This window comes from Humulus lupulus, chromosome 2 (genome assembly GCF_963169125.1).
Source record: "Humulus lupulus chromosome 2, drHumLupu1.1, whole genome shotgun sequence".
Classification (NCBI taxonomy): domain Eukaryota; kingdom Viridiplantae; phylum Streptophyta; class Magnoliopsida; order Rosales; family Cannabaceae; genus Humulus; species Humulus lupulus.
Genome location: NC_084794.1, coordinates 193057102 through 193073243, shown reverse-complemented (window position 1 = coordinate 193073243; position 16142 = coordinate 193057102). Strand labels below are relative to the sequence as shown.

The 16142-nt window shown below is 38.4% G+C and overlaps 1 long non-coding RNA gene and 1 pseudogene across 1 annotated transcript; both read left to right on the top strand.

The window, feature by feature from the left end:
* The first annotated feature begins 8882 nt into the window (after positions 1 to 8882).
* Positions 8883 to 10192, top strand: LOC133816473 (uncharacterized). The gene is made up of 3 exons (XR_009885269.1): positions 8883 to 9047; positions 9416 to 9472; positions 10060 to 10192. It is a non-coding gene; the product is annotated as an uncharacterized LOC133816473 (long non-coding RNA).
* A 567-nt stretch (positions 10193 to 10759) lies between these two features.
* On the top strand, positions 10760 to 15412 carry LOC133815041 (anthranilate phosphoribosyltransferase, chloroplastic-like; annotated as a pseudogene).
* Positions 15413 to 16142: the final 730 nt, after the last annotated feature.

Here is a 16142-nt window from a genome sequence, read left to right as displayed (position 1 = left end):
CCCAAGGGTCTCAGACTGCTTCGTTCTGTTGTAAATATCTGCACAAGATAACAACTCGATCGTTATTAGTAAAACTTAGCAAAAGTAAGGAATTTAGAGTAAGAGTTTAAAAGTAAAGGTACTTATGAGGTCAGTTGAAATATCGATTGTCGCAGTTCTGGAATCTGTTTGACCTGAAGAATTGGTCTTTGATGTTTCTCTGATAGCTCGGGAGGTCGATGATGCTGGTATGTTTGGAAAACCGGGTGAAGTAGTATAAACCATCACCTCAGGTTTTAGTGTTTGGATTGGCCTTTAGACAGAAAAAATGTAAAATTTCCTCTAGTGTGGGGACCTCCCACTCATTCTTGAGGAATATATATTATGACACTGCGAGGAGGTGAAAGGAATTTTGCGGGAGTTGGAATAGGGCGAGCTTCATGTAATCCAGGATGTGCACAAAATACTAGTCTAGGGGAGGAAGGCAATTGCCTTCAAGTGTTCATCACTCCATGCCCCGAAGTCGTCCTCCAAAGGGGTGCAGCTCCACACACCTTCCAATTGAAGTCAAGCATAGAAGTTGGGATTCATCTCAATTCCATGTCTTAGAATTATTTTTGTTTACCTTGGATTGAGAAGTAATTCGAGACATGATCCTCTCGGCCTCAAACATTTTTTCAGGTCCTACCACGATCTCCTTATCCACCACCGGACCGAAGTGGGTCTCAGGGGCAACCTACTTAACCTTGCCTCGAGAAGAGGAGCCTGTCACAATATTTTTCTTTCGAGAGGCCATGAAAATTGTTTTAGTTCATCTAGTTACAAAATGACTCATTAGAGGCGACCTAGGTATGTAACCTAGTTCTAATAATGGAAGAAATGGTGACCTAAAATTCTCAGGCTTTACTACTAGACCTAAAGCATATACGAGTTAAGTGCAGGCTTAATATCCTGATGCGTGGTCCCACGTGCATATCTACATCACGCGCATGAATCTCGGGAAGGTGCTGAAATGTTGGCATTTGTGTGTTAGACACACTGGTTTCAAAAATTGGTTTAATGCAAAACCACCCTAATAACGTGTCCCTTAAGCTACCTGGGTTTGAGCTAAATCCCTTCACCTTTAACAACAAAAACTCGCACAATTAACCTCTAAACCCTGAAAAAACCCAGAAAATTACCTGTTTTTATGCACTAAATTTAACCGTTTCTAGTCATATTTGTTTTGGCCTAGTATAACCCAAACAGAACATGTATAGAATAAAAATAAGGCAACACATGAAAATATCATGAACCTGCAAGAAAAAATGAGTGAAAAAGAAATTTAAACCAGAGTGAAGATGTACTTACAGAATGATTATTGATCAGGGTTGTAAAAGAGGCAAAGAACGACGAAGGTTGCAAAATTAGTAGGTAACCATTAGAGGGATTTATGAAAGGGAAGAAACTTGGAAGGGTTACTCTAAATTTTTGGAGAGTAGCAAGAAAGGAAATTCAAATGCAAAAGGTGGTGAATGACAAGTATTGTTCTCCTATTTATACATTAAATTTGGGGATAAATCTAAGCAACACAATTATATCCAGTAAAGATTAGAAGGTCATAATTAAATACACCAAACGATGGCAAAATTTTTACAAGACAACTGTCATAGTACTTGAAACCCGAACAGACACCTATAACAGGCAGACACGTGTCCCGTACTTGAGTGAGTGGGTGGGCACGTTTTCTCATGACAGAAGGAAAAAAGCCTCTACTGTGCATGCAATAATTGATGTCATACATGAGCAGGGACTTGGGGGGCAAATGTTGTACCCTAAAAACACGAGCTATACTATCTAGCTCAGGGTACCGCTGGCACGTAATAAATAAAACTTGCAAGAATTTGAAGATGTTTCGTTAACTCCAGACCAAACAACTTGAGGTTGTGTCAGTGTGTCCAGGACAGCCTAGGATCCTCCAGACTGTTAGAGATGCAAGAAAAAGAGATCGAGGTACCCAGTGTCTAGATCGTCTGTATCAAGACCGAGCATTATCTAACTCAATGCGTGTTGCTCCAGTAACATCCAGTTCGAGGATGGCATCTAGCTCGAGGTAGTTCAACAATGCACATGGATGAAACCCTTCTAACTCAGATGATCGATATGTGCAATAAATGAATATAATCGTTATCCACATTTATTAACTGATGTAAATGGAAAAAGGCTTAATTAGGATAATTACATGTCTATTAATTTTGGAAGTTACCCAACATTGTATGTTACTATGGATGCCAAAAATCTACCAAGGAAAAATTGTCGGACCCCTTTGCTGTGTTGATTGGAAATAAGTGATTTATATGTGCAATCCGGTTCGTGCGTATAGGCCTCACACAATCCATAGCCTTGGAAAACACTCCTAAGGGCTCTGCAAGGTTCTTACCTCGTTGATGGAAAGGAAAAGGGGCTCAGGACACTCCTAGCTGCAACGCAAGACCCCACCTTGCTGGAGGTTCAAGTTCCTCGAGCCAAAGCAATGTGCAATTGGATGCCTGAGCACCTCATGCAAAGGCACCAAGCACCCTTGACCCTCGCAAGACCCATCATCTCACACGCTATGAACCCATGCACCTTGCGAGACCCATCATCTCGCGTGCCTTGCACCCATGCTCCTCGAGAGACCCATCATATCGTGCCTGCCTCCTATCGTCGCACCCAGTGAGGTCACGTCTTGCAGAAGAGCCCCTCCCGAGACAATCGTCTTCTGCCCGCCTCCTTTCAGCACACCTAGCAAGGCCACGTGTCGTGCAAGAGCCCCTCGCAAGGCCATTGTCTCGTGCTTGCCTCCTCTCAGCGGATCCAGTGAGGTCTCACCTCGCTCCTTCATGCCTCGGCCGTGATGGGTTACACAGGGCCCCATATCTCTTCATATGTGATTCAGGCCCCATTGAAGAGGCCTTATCTTCCACTCTATCTCAAGTGCTACAAACGGGGAACATCATCATTAGCGGGTCTAACACGGGACAAAGTGCAGGACCTCCTGAGCGTTTGTGCGAGGATAACAAGAAAAGTTCCCACTGTGGAAACTACTAAGCAAGTTGGCCATGATCACCATTAAAGATTTCGATACTTAGAAATTGTAGGAACAAGCATATTGGAAGGGTGAGAACGTCCATATCGCCCGGAGATGCTCGTACAAGTACGGAAGGCACCTGAGAAGAGTCAGGATACATGGCATGGCCTCCTCCAGCATGTATCTGACATTCATATAAGACAAGTGGTAGAGGTATGGCATGGTACCATGACATAATTATTTTCTAGACCCCTAGCATGTACTAGAGCTGTCCACCACTCTCAAAGCACCACTACCACCTATAGTCTACATGTGCTGGGCCTTATCTCCTCGGGACCACCATGAAGAATGAGACTGTAATGCTCTTCTATAAATATGACCTCCCTTCACATGAGAAGCCGGTAAAATTTTTTAGCATTGTAACCAAATATTTTTTAGCAATACACATATTTTTTACATTCTCTCCATTTTCATTCTAATATTTAAGTTTTAAGTTCTTTGAGATATCAGAATGTTTGTTTTAAGATCGATCAATTTAAGTTCATTTACCTTACAACTCACAAAATCCTTAATCTAACTTAGTTGACGAGTTCCTACGATAAAAAATTTGGCGCTATCTATGGGAACGATAAGTGTCAAGCCACTGTTCTTCCATTGATTCTGGAAGGGAAAGATGCCAAGACATTCTAAGTGTTTGAGATAACCATAAGAAGTTGAAGTCCACCTGGACGGAGATCATCTAAGAGCTTCCATGAGGAACCCTCCACCTCCCAAAAATGTGGGTACACTAGAGGAGCCCATGGCACCTGAAGATGAAAGGGAGGCTTCATCCCTAGTTGTATAGCCTTATGGAGACCATCCGTGACCAGCAGCCACCCCTAAGGGTGGCGAGGGAGCGTTCCCTCTCCCAAGGCCACCATCAGTGCCGAGCTCAGGCTAACGGGATCCGGATCCTTCAACGCGCAAGCTCGGAAAGAGTCCCCAAGTACATTTCGTAAGCTCATGTTCTAGGATGAGATTCTATGAGGACAAGATGCGCGAGTTACACAAAAATAACCAAAGGCTAGAAACCACCTTAGAAAACATGCAAGCGGTGTTAAGTGGCCTGTTACAGGGAAAATCAAGCATGCCTCTTCCTAAATGAAAGGAGAGATGGCATAAGAGGGGAGAGACCACAGTCCTTGTGGATGACGGGACGACTCGACTCTCCACTAGAAATACCCCTCGGCTAAAGTAGCATAAGGGTCCTGGGCAGGAGAAGCAACCTAAGGGGAGAGAGCGGAGGAACGACGCTAACTATTAGAATAAAGTTGAGGTCACTTCTAGGTAAACACCCCCAGACTTGAAGGAGGAGCTCAACAAGAGAAGGTTGGGCGTGAGGACCACGCCTCAGTGGCTCCCCTAGAAGACAAAGGGAAATGAAAAGCCAACCCATCCGATTTGAGGGACACCTTTAACAAAAGGAGAAAAGAGTTGACATGAGGAGCCTACGGAGAAGGATAATCACTGCGTCTAGGGGCCACACTGTTGACGATGAATTTGATTACGAGTCACTCTTTACTATAGAAATCCAAGCTGTGTGGTTCCCAGCCAACTTCAGAAAGCCCCACATGACCCCCTACGAGGGAAATACAGATACAAAGTACCATCTTGATGCATTCAATGACCTAATGAAGTTAAGGGGAATTAATAACAGAGCCAGGTGCCACTTCTTCGTTGTCACGTTGAAGGGAGTTGCATAAAAGTGGTTCAAGAGACTTAGGCTAGGGTCCATCAAGTCTTGGCAACAATTTTCCAACTTGTTTCTCCAACAACATCATGCAGTGCATGATTACACCATGCCAGGCACCAACCTCACTAATATACAACAAGGGGATGATGAGAGCGTAAAAAGCTATATCCATAGGTTCAATATGGAAGCAGCCAAGGTAGGAAGCTTGACCCGAGGGGAGTTAAAAATGGCCATTACAGCTGAGTGCGCCCGGACAGAAAGTTGTGGGATAACATCCTAAAAAGGGAGGTCACTGACTTAGATGACTTCTATGAACATGCACAAAAAAACATCTGTGTTGAGGATGGTCACGACAGTCTTAAGGTTGGAAAGAACGAACCTTCCCTAAAACACTCAACCCATGAAGGACTAAATAACGCAAAGAAAAAGAGGGCCTACGAAGATTAGAGACACAATCATCCGAGGAAACCCAAACGTGTAGGTGAACACATGCAGACCCCATACACCTTTTATACAGACCTAACACATACTAGGGATCACATCTTTGTCACGAATGAGAATCAGGTCCCCTTCAGGAGACCCCTGCGAATGAGGAGAGATCAATCAAAGAGAGATCCCAATAAGTATTGTTAGTATCATAAGGACATTTGCCACACCACGACGGAATGCACTCATTTAAAGGTGGAAATTGAAGAACTCATATGCATGGGGCACTTGGGTAGATACATCCAATGAGAAACTCAAAGATCAGAAGACAGACCAGCCTCACCACGGCCACGAGTTGTAGCCCCAGAAGTGCAAGGAAAGGTGAGGACCATCTTCGGAGGACTAGGATTCGGAGGAGAATCGAGCAAGGGGCGAGAAAGATATGCCTGGGAGGCCCAATGAAGTCCATCCCCATGCATCCCGAGTTTGGAACAACAACCCCCAAACATCTTTAAGGGAGAAAACAAGTCAATACCCTTCACTGAGGAGGACACACGGCGTGTGCATTTTCCACACAACGACCCCTTGGTACTGACAGTAAAGCTGGCTAAAATGATGGTGATCGGGTCTTTATAGACAATGGGAGCTTCGTAGACATCCTGTATCGCCCCCCTTAGAGAATATGGGACTAGGCATCAGGAACCTAAAGTCCTACAATACCTCCATGTATGGGTTTACTGGGGACTCAATATAGCCCCTAAGGACAATCGAGTTGGACCTCATCATGGGACAACAACCCAGACAAACCACTGTAATGACAAAAATTCTAGTAGTAGACTGTGCCTCAGCCTTCAATGAGGTATTAGGGAGACCCTCCCTAAGAGAATTGAAGGTGATAACCTTAATATACCACTTGGCCATAAAATTCCCAACTCCTGGGGGGATAGCGAGTGTGAAAGGAGAACAGAAGGAAGCGAGGGAATGTTATAACACATCCCTCCGCACATCCACGAAACCACCAATACCCATTGAAATGGTAGTGTGTGGAAGCGCCAACCTGCATAAGTTAGATCCATGAGTTGTAGAAGAACCCAGGGCCGAGCCAGTAGAAGAATTGGAAGAATTCACAGTTATGAATGAGTCAATGAGGAAGTTGAAGGTAGGAAAAAACCTTCAGGATAACGCAAAAGAGAAGTTGATGGAATCTCTGAAAGACAACCTTGATGTATTTTCCTGGAGTCACGAGGACATGGTGGGGACAGATCCATTGGTCATATGTCATCATTTGAACATCGACCCCAAAGCAAGACCCATGAGGTAGAAAAGGAGGGCACTAGACCCAAAAAGATATGTAGCCTTAAAGGAATAAGTCGACAAGTTGAAGGCAAATGGATTCATTCGAGAAGCATTCTACCCTATATGGGTATCGAACTCTGTCCAAGTCCCAAAGCCTAATGGGAAGTGGAAGACTTGTGTGGACTTTATTAACCACAATAAAGTCTGCCCCAAGGATAGCTTCCCGCTTGCTAGGATATTTCAATTAGTACACGCAACGGTTGGACATAAGCTACTTGGCTTCATGGATGCCTATTTTGGGTACAACCAAATACTTATGAACCCAGCTGAGGAGGAGTACTTCATTTATAACGGACAACGGGCTCTATTGCTATAACGTAATGCCTTTTGGGTTAAAGAATTCAGGCACTGCTTATCAAAGGTTGATAAACAGGATATTTGCAAATCAGATAGGAAGAAATATGTAGGTATATGTGGATGATATGTTGGTGAAGACTAAGAGGGCATAAAAGCTTACAAATGAACTTTGTGAAATGTTTGACACCCTCCGAAAATTCAGAATGAATTTGAACCCGCTCAAGTGCACCTTTGGAGTTTCGTCAAGAAAATTCCTCGGTTTTATGGTAAACTCCTAGGGCATTGAGGCCAATCCTGTTATATTAGAGCATTATTGGAGATGAGCCCACCAAGAAACAAAAAGGAGGTGCTATGTTTTACAGGGAGGGTAGCAGCACTCAACAGGTTCATTTAAAGATCCACCGACAAGTGTCTCCCCTTCTTCAATATCCTAAAAGGGAGCAAAAAGTTCGCTTAGGATGAAGATTATCAGGAGGCCTTTGCTAAGCTAAAGGAACACCTCGGAAAACTGCCCCTTCTAGCTAAGCCCGAAAAGGGGGAAAGGTTGTACCTATACATAGCAGTGTTGGAACACGCCATTAGTGTCGCCTTATTCAAAGGGGAAAATAAGTATCAACAGCCTGTATACTATGTCAGCAAGCGATTGGTAGATGTAGAAACCCCTTTACGCTTTGGTAGTGGCCTTGTGGAAGGTAAGGCCCTATTTTCACGCTCATGCTATTGAAGTGCTCACAAACACCCCTTTATGACAAGTCTTGCATAAACCGGAGAATTCAGGAAGGTTGCTGAAATGGTCGATTGAATTAAGTCAGTTTGATATCACCTATACCCCAAGAGTCTCAATCAATGAGCAGGTACTTGCAGACTTTACAGTTGAGTTTGCCTATCGACCCCATGAGGAAGGAGAAATAGAAGAAAACGAACCGACTTACAAGGCAGAAGAAAAGCAACCTGAAGAATGGGGCCTCCATGTGGATGGAGTCACTACACCAAAATCTACTTTCCACAACACATAATTATAAGTCTTTTGAAAATGTATTATTATATATACTATGTAAAAAGTGGTAAAGTAATAGAAATAAAATATAAAAAATAAAACAGCCTACCCCCCGATACCTTTTTTCCCATTCTCCTTCTCGTCTCTTTCTCTTCCCTTCTCCCTAGCCGCCACTCCCATAACCACCATCATCCTCAGCTCCGACCACCTAACCACCATCCTCATAACCAAATCTCAGGCACCCATGAACCCAACCCCCCAAACCAAGTGACTCCAGGTTCGAGCCCACCTCTGCGTGCCTTCGACCAAGTGCGACTTCCATTGGTGGGCCACCACCAGGCATCATTCTACACCCGTTCCGCTGTTGAGCCCCGAGTGTGCACCAAGCGAGGGCCTAGATTTCACAAGCTCAGGCGTGAAGAGTGAGAGAGCCACAAGAATGGCGAAATTAGAGGGCTTTCAAGGATTTCCAACTCCATCTCTACCAGGGATTCCAAATGGACAACATAAACGCAAAAATTTATGGGGTTTCATTTTCTTTCTTGATTTCCTTTTCAATCAAAATCGACTTAGGAAATTAATGGGTTTCAATCTGTAGAGAACATTTGTTTGATTTTGGCTTCCTTGAGTCTCAAAATGGTACTCTACTCTCACAATTAACTTCATTCTAAATTTTTATAATTTAGCAAAATGTGTTATTGAAATTTGTTGAATTTAGCGTCTCATGTGGTAACAGTTCAAGCTTCTATATCTTCATACATTATAATTAGTTGTATTATTATTATTCATGTTGATCGACGTTGAGAACTTTGTCAAATGGTTCTGTTTTCGAATATGAAAATCTTTGTTGAGACTTTCATTTGTTTTATTGAAACTATTTTCATGAATATACATTTTCATATAGTTGATACAATTTATTTTCTCATGTACTAATAATTCAATAAGGATATTTAATTATATTCTTCAGTTCATTATAAAATTATATTTGAACTTTTACCTGCTATAGGGCTTGCCGATTAATATTATTGTTGGTTCTCATGTTTGGGTTGGAGATCCAAAATTAGTCTGGGTTGATGGACAAGTTTCAAACATTGATGGAGAGGAAGATGAGATTCAAACTATCAATGGAAAGATGGGCCTATATTTTTGTCATACTTACAGTATAATAAAAGGCCATGTGACCTTTGTCAAAAAAAAAAGTATGATAAAAGGTAAATAATAATATTAAATTTTGATTATGTAGCTTTCAAAATATGATTTATGCACTTACAAGTAGGCTCATATTTCAAAACACATTTACTTGTCTTGTGATATGAAATTTTAAATCTATGGTCACCAGTGTGTGAGCCTCTCAAAGGTAGGAATGCGATGTGAATTTTGTGTAGTGTATTAAGCTCATTCATTATTGAGAGGATGTTTTTCTTTTAATAAATAAAAAAGGGTACGATGAGACCATTTGTTTTTGTTTCATTTTTTTTTTGTCTTGAAGATTCAGTACTTTGTAATGGTGTCTGTGTTGTTAAAGTTTAAGCATTATGTTTTCTAATATTCTTTTTTTTTATCACTTTATAACTTTTAGATTGGCAATGATCTTTCTCAATTTGTGGGGCCTCTTATCCTGAATCAACTTCTACAGGTTGGTTGGTTCTCCTTTCTTTAAATTAGTACTTTGCAAGAGATGTGTCCTAAATGCTTCAGGTTTTTCATTTTATTTTTAGTTTTGAGATGCTTTTTGTTATTGTGACATCTACTTGTTCATGGTGGGGAGAATAGGGTAATCATAAGTTTTTAATTCTAATTTATAAGTCCAAAACATAAATCATTACTGCATTGTTGTTGTTGTGATTATTTATTTTTCTGAGGGGAAGAGGTTTGTATCACTACACCAAAAACCTATTTCCATAATACATCATTATAAGACTATAGAAAAAGTATTATAATAAATATTAGAAAAAGCGCTAAAGTGAACTAAGTGAAAACAAATGGCGGTCTTGAAATTTTTAAGCGGCAAATTTATAATTTTCCATTATCTAGTTTTCCTTTGGTCAGAAAAAAATAACTTAACCCATGCTTGTTCTCTACATATTATTCTTTCCCTTTTTTTATTCTTCTCTTCCCATGGAAGGTTTCGTAGCTTTGGCTTTGGCTTTATTAAGGTTGTAAAGCTTTGAATTTAACTAATCCTCTTATATAAATTTGACTTTATGATATTTGCCATCACAGTTAGAAGATGTTGTTGTGGATGAGTTAATGAGGAAGTTCTTCAAAAATTATACAAACTGGTGCAAATTCTTGCCAAGAAAAAGCAACATTCGGTAAAATACATTTCCATTGGTCTTCTGATTTTGTTATCCTTTATGGTGTACTCTTATTTACGCTACATTAGAAAGAAAAAATATTAAGAAGAAGAGAAGTCTCCCTGATAGAATTGGCTACCATTTATAGGTTAGAAGCACCTATTAGTGAGGATAATTTTGAAGTGGCATCAAATAGAGGTCTGTTATGCAATGACAAATAGGCCCCATATATTTGGAGGTGAAAGATTTGTACTTGGTGTAAACTGTTGCTTTCAGTTTTTCTAGACAATATTTGTTGCTGGATGATAGAATAGCTTTGCTTTTTAGGTACAAATAGGTCAATGTTTATCAGAATTGATTTGATCAACCATTCAGCCTAGCCACAAGCGAAGTGGGTAAAAAATGTAGATCAGTTCAGTTCTTTGCAAAGTCAATTCCTTTCTAGTCTTACTATCTAGAGTCAAGAATTTTAAGTCCTGACAATGGTAGTTCTTATTTTAACTTGCCAACAATGAGATCAGGCTCGTTTAGATGCTATGTATTGCATGTTTACTTTTTAAAATAAATGCTCTTCCTCTCATATAAATATATAATATAATTATTTATTATAAAAGTGATAGAATCTAATGGGAAGCCATCTTCGTGTTTTTTGCATTATATTCAGCTTGAATTCAGAGGCTGAAGCATCAGTTGATTTTTTGCTGAATGGTGCCGATGAGGCTTTGATTATTGCTTTTCTGGTGTTACTGAGAGCCAAAGGAGAGACTTTCGAGGAAGTAAGGTTCCTTTATTCATATCAATGTGAATTTATTTATACTAGATAACTTAGTTTGTCCAGCTAGGATTTTAGACTATTGAAAGTCTTATTACCATGATGTTTGGATAGAAAAAATTGTTATCAATGCAATTGTTTATTTTCAAAGAAATTTTGATAGGTTGTAGGTTCTTTATTGAAGAATTTTTGGGGGTATGTTTCAATGAAATAAGTAAAGAAATGACTTATGGATTTTAGTGGCTAAACAGATTGTGGGGATTGTGAGGGCGATGATCAAGCATAGTTTAGAAGTAGAGGGCTTACTTGATGCAGTGGACATTGTTGGAATAGATGGTGATGGAGGAAACACAGTTAACATTTCAACTAGAGCTTCAATACTTGCTGCAGCTTGTGGTGCCAAAATTGCAAAGGTGGCATCAATTTTATTGATTACTTGACATGAATGTGATCCCACATTAAAAACCGTTCAAGTTCTTCAGCATGTGGAAGTGTTGATGTATTAGAAGAGTTGGGGATAGTTATCGACCTGGAACCTAAGGTTGGTTCTGTAAAATTTCTGTTTTAGATGAATAAGCTGATAGATTAATAAGATGCTAAACCAATTTCAAATTTGTCAATGTCTTTGTCAGCAATAGCTTCTCATCTTGTAAGAGTGTAACTGGACTAATTATCATGTGGTCAATTTATCTCCTGATAACAGGGAGTTTCAAGCTGAGTGAAAGAAGTAGGCATTGGATTTATGATGGGTCCAACATATCATCCAGCAATGAAGCTTGTCCGCTCAGTCAGGAAAAAGCTGAAAGTAAAAACAGTATTTAATATATTGGGCCCTATGTGAAACCCAGCAAGAGTACCGTATGCTGTTATGGGTGTCTATGCAGAAGATTTGGTGAGCTTTTTGTCAGATTTTTATAATTTTAAACTTTACTTCTACCTGTTTTTTTGAATTGTGGTCTACATATGATGTTCATGGTGACTAGCAAATCTAAGGCTTTTACATTGATGATGAAACCGTTTGTAAAACAAAAAAGATAAAGTCCACATAGGAATAAACAATAAATATCTGAATGCCTTTTTCATTTGTGACTTGTGATACTCTTTATCATCTAGTTTAGTCTTCTGTAATTTTAGTGTAAATCGTAAGGACCCATCTAGCTGCGTGGAACCAGTTTAACTAATGAAAACAAGGTGTTTATTTTATTTTATAATGTCTATCCTTTAATGCAAATAGATTTAATGGCTTATAAATTCTATATCACTATCCTTTGCATGTAATTCACATTAAACAACTCTTTAACAAGCATAATCTGTTAATACCTTGTTTCAAGTTTCTGTGGTTCATTGAATAGGTTTTGAAGATGGCTAAAGCATTGTAGTGATTTGGCATGAAACGGGCATTAGTTGTTCACTCAGAGGGCCTGGATGAGATGAGCCCCCTTGGTAATGCGTCTAGTAGTTGGAAAGTTTTGACTTCCATAAGCTAATTTTTTTTATATACAAGTTTCAGCGTAAATAATCTTCAAAACTACTCATAAGTTATTTGACGCAGGACCTGGGCTAATCCTTGTTGTTACACCAGAAAAGATTGAGAATTTCTCATTTGATCCATGTGAGAAACTTGTCACTAGTTTTTAATTTTGTTTTCTTTTCGGTTCAAGGAAATATGCCATTTAGGCTACCAAGATGGAATTTCAGATGTTATACTGCCACTTCAATCTGCTAACAAATCGCTGATTATGCAGTGGTATTTGGGATTCCTTGGTGTACCCTGGATGACTTGCGAGGTGGAGGCCCAGAGTATAATGCCGAGGCACTAAAGTGTGTATTGTCATGGGAGAAAAGTTCAATTGCAGATGCATTTGTAAGTATCTCTTTAATTCTTATGACAAAGCACTAGTGCCTTAAGTTTTTTTGAGAACATAATTCATGCCAAAAACATTGGATCAGATCTTAAATGTAGCAGCAACGCTCTTGGTTAGTGGCAATGTGAACTCTTTGGATGAAGGGATCGCTCTAGCTCGCGAGACTCAACTATCAGGCAAAGCTATCAAGACACTTGATCAGTGGATAGATGTGTCCAATGCAGTTTGAATCTCATTGTTGCCATCTCACATGCTGAACAGAGAGAAGTAGATACCTGACACTTCATGTAAACAACCCCTTGGCTGGGTTTACTTCCCAGTCCAGATGGGCAAGTATGACATTATCAAGATGGTGGAGATAGTCCAATTTTCAGTCTCTTTAAATCAGTCATCGCTGCAATATTATCTAAGCCAGGGTGCTCAAATCCAACCTCTTTCAGCACCCTATCAAAACAAGCAGAAGATGCAGGGCAAGTTTTGCTTCCTAAATTGATATGTGAATCTTGCTTTTATTTTTATAGTTCATTTAAAATATTGAAGTGTCTTCCAATTGCAGATCTTTTATACAAGGAAAATATGAATACTGGAAGTGCTCTTCAATATGCCCTTACCTTTACATGTCCAGCATTGGATAAGTATTGCAGTAAATGGAGTGCTATTCCCAAAACAGGATTTGTTGACATTACAACTTCAAAGGATTTCTACCGAACATACTGTGGGCTTCAAATTGAAAGGAAAATTTCTAAGTGATTATTTTTATTTATTTATTTATTTTTATAATGGCATATTTCTTAAATTCTGAGTGTATATGTTGCCTCATTTTAGTGCGATTTCTTTTGAGATCGCCAAGAAATTATTTTGAAAGCCAAACTACAGATGTGAAAACATATTGCTTTTTAGTATATGGCTAGTCTCAAAGCTGTTGCTTTAAGTTTTCTTGATCTTTTTGAAATCCTCTACATTTCAAACTTATGGAAGGTTATATTTAGGTCTAGCTCCGCAATTTGGCCGAATGCAAAGTTGAGGAGACTAACAACTTTGATACAGATCCCTGAGATAATGTCAATCAATAGCCACCACATTCATTTTAGTGCTAGAAAGTATATTACAATAATGTGCATGTAAGGACACATACATATGCGTAAGCAAGTTTTGACTTAGAATATTCTTTGGGAGTCCATATTAGAATGGCGGTGATTGGGCTTTGGTAGGCCAATATTATGGTAAACTTGAATACCGTATATCCCGTATTCTTGTTAATATGTCATAATCCTTGAATTGTAGGGATATCTGGAAGAACCTGAGCAAGTCTCTTCAAACAATCATGAACTGCTGGGTGATTCAGTAGCGTGGGGTGGTTGCACCATGATATATTTGCTTAGGCAGCAGATACATTTTGAGCTTTTCAATTTTTTACATCAAGTCCACAATGTCGCAAAAGTAGAGACTCTGTCATCTGAATAATCACCCAGGATCCTCACTTTTCCCAGGTATGCAAGATTGCCTTCTATTTCTTTTAAAAAAGCCATCCATCTATTTTAAGCTTATAGTATTAAGATTTCAAAATCAATAATCAGGCTCATTCATGTATGTTAGTATTGTCTGCATTATCTGCATTTAAATTGCTGTTCTGATTTTTCTATTGAATGAGCTTTCTAGATAATTGATTTCTTACTATTAATTAATCAAGCTTTGTGTGCATACAGTAGAGAAAAATAGTACTTGTGAAACAATTATATCATCAATGTTGCTTAGTTTATTCTTTATAAAAGGGATTTGATTTCTGTGTTCAATTAAATTGGGTCCTTGACTTTTTTGAGTTTGGAAATACATTATAAAGTTTGATAGAAAATTTTCTTTTTCTGGAAAAGAGAAATCAGAGGGATTTCCATTGCTTTTGTATTCACATTTGTGATTTTCCTTGGCTTTGCATTTGTGATTGTCTTTTGTTTATTTTTTTTGTTACATATTGTTTTTAAGTTGCTAAAATATTGTTTATTTTAGTTTTTTAGTAGCTGAATTTAAGACAGAATGAGCGGAAATGATGATCATTTTGAAAATGATGATTTTTTCGGACATTTGAGTTGGAATATGTTTATTTATGTTAAGTTTGAACAATTAATGAATATAGTTTATGATTTTAAGACTCGTAATAAGTAATTTCATGAATTTTATGGTTTTATTTAATCATTTAATTTAAATTTTGTATTAATATTTTAGTTATTGATTATATTCTTTAGGTTGTGGATCGAATTGGCGAGGAGCATTGGAAAATATTTTATGTTTTATTTACCAAATTCAACAAGTCAAGTGCAAAAGAAAATCTGATATGGAAGGCTTTGGTGTGTTGACATTTGGAAGATCATGAATTCCTACCTTTATTTTTGAATATGCAACTGTTTAAGAATATTTTGTTGACTATTGTGAGAATGTTTTATTTATGTTAATTAGGCAGTGTTGAATATCTTTAAGACTTTTGGATTATTTTTTAGATAATCTTGAATGTATTTTGACACAATTATTTGGTTATATGTGTTATGAACCATATAATTGGTACTCAAAAATATATTTGTACAAAGTTAAGGGTGTCTTAAGTATATTAAATGAAGCGGGTTTGAATTAAGAAAATAAAAAATAATTATATTGTACAAGTTTATATAATAATAATTCAAGCTTATCCAAATATTAGAATAATACAAAAAAATGTGTTATTGTATCTTTTACAATAACACTAGTTTATAAGCATAAAATTATGTTATACAAACTATTTTCTATAGTGCAGAAAGTGTGTTATTATAAAGTGTATCATAACACTACTTTATAAGTACAAAATAGAGTTATATAATCTACTTATAAATAGCATAATGAAATACTTATCTAACTATTAAAATAACACAACAAAAGTGTTATCGTAGGCTATACCATAACACATGTCTATAACTATGGAAAAGAGTTATGCAAAGTGCTCCGACCTACTATAACACCGCTTTCCTTAACACATCAAAAAGTGTTATGGTATATATTTGATAATACTTTTTCGGTGTTATTGAAAATATTTTTTCTTGTAGTGAGTGTTTAACGAAGGAGGGACTAGAGCAGGCATAGTAATGACGGGTCCTGGGGGGCACAAAATGTATTGCACAATAAGATTTGGATTTGAGGTTTCAAACAACGAAGTGGTGTATGAAGCACTCCTGCCCGGCCTGCTACTAGCCAAGGAGCTGAAGGTAACACATTTGCATGTTTTTAGCGACTCATAACAGCTGGAATTCTAGTGGAAGGTGAATATCAGGAAAGAGGTCCAAATATGGCTACATACCCGACAAAGGTAAAGGGGTATTTGGACCAGTTGGAACAATATACCATAGAACA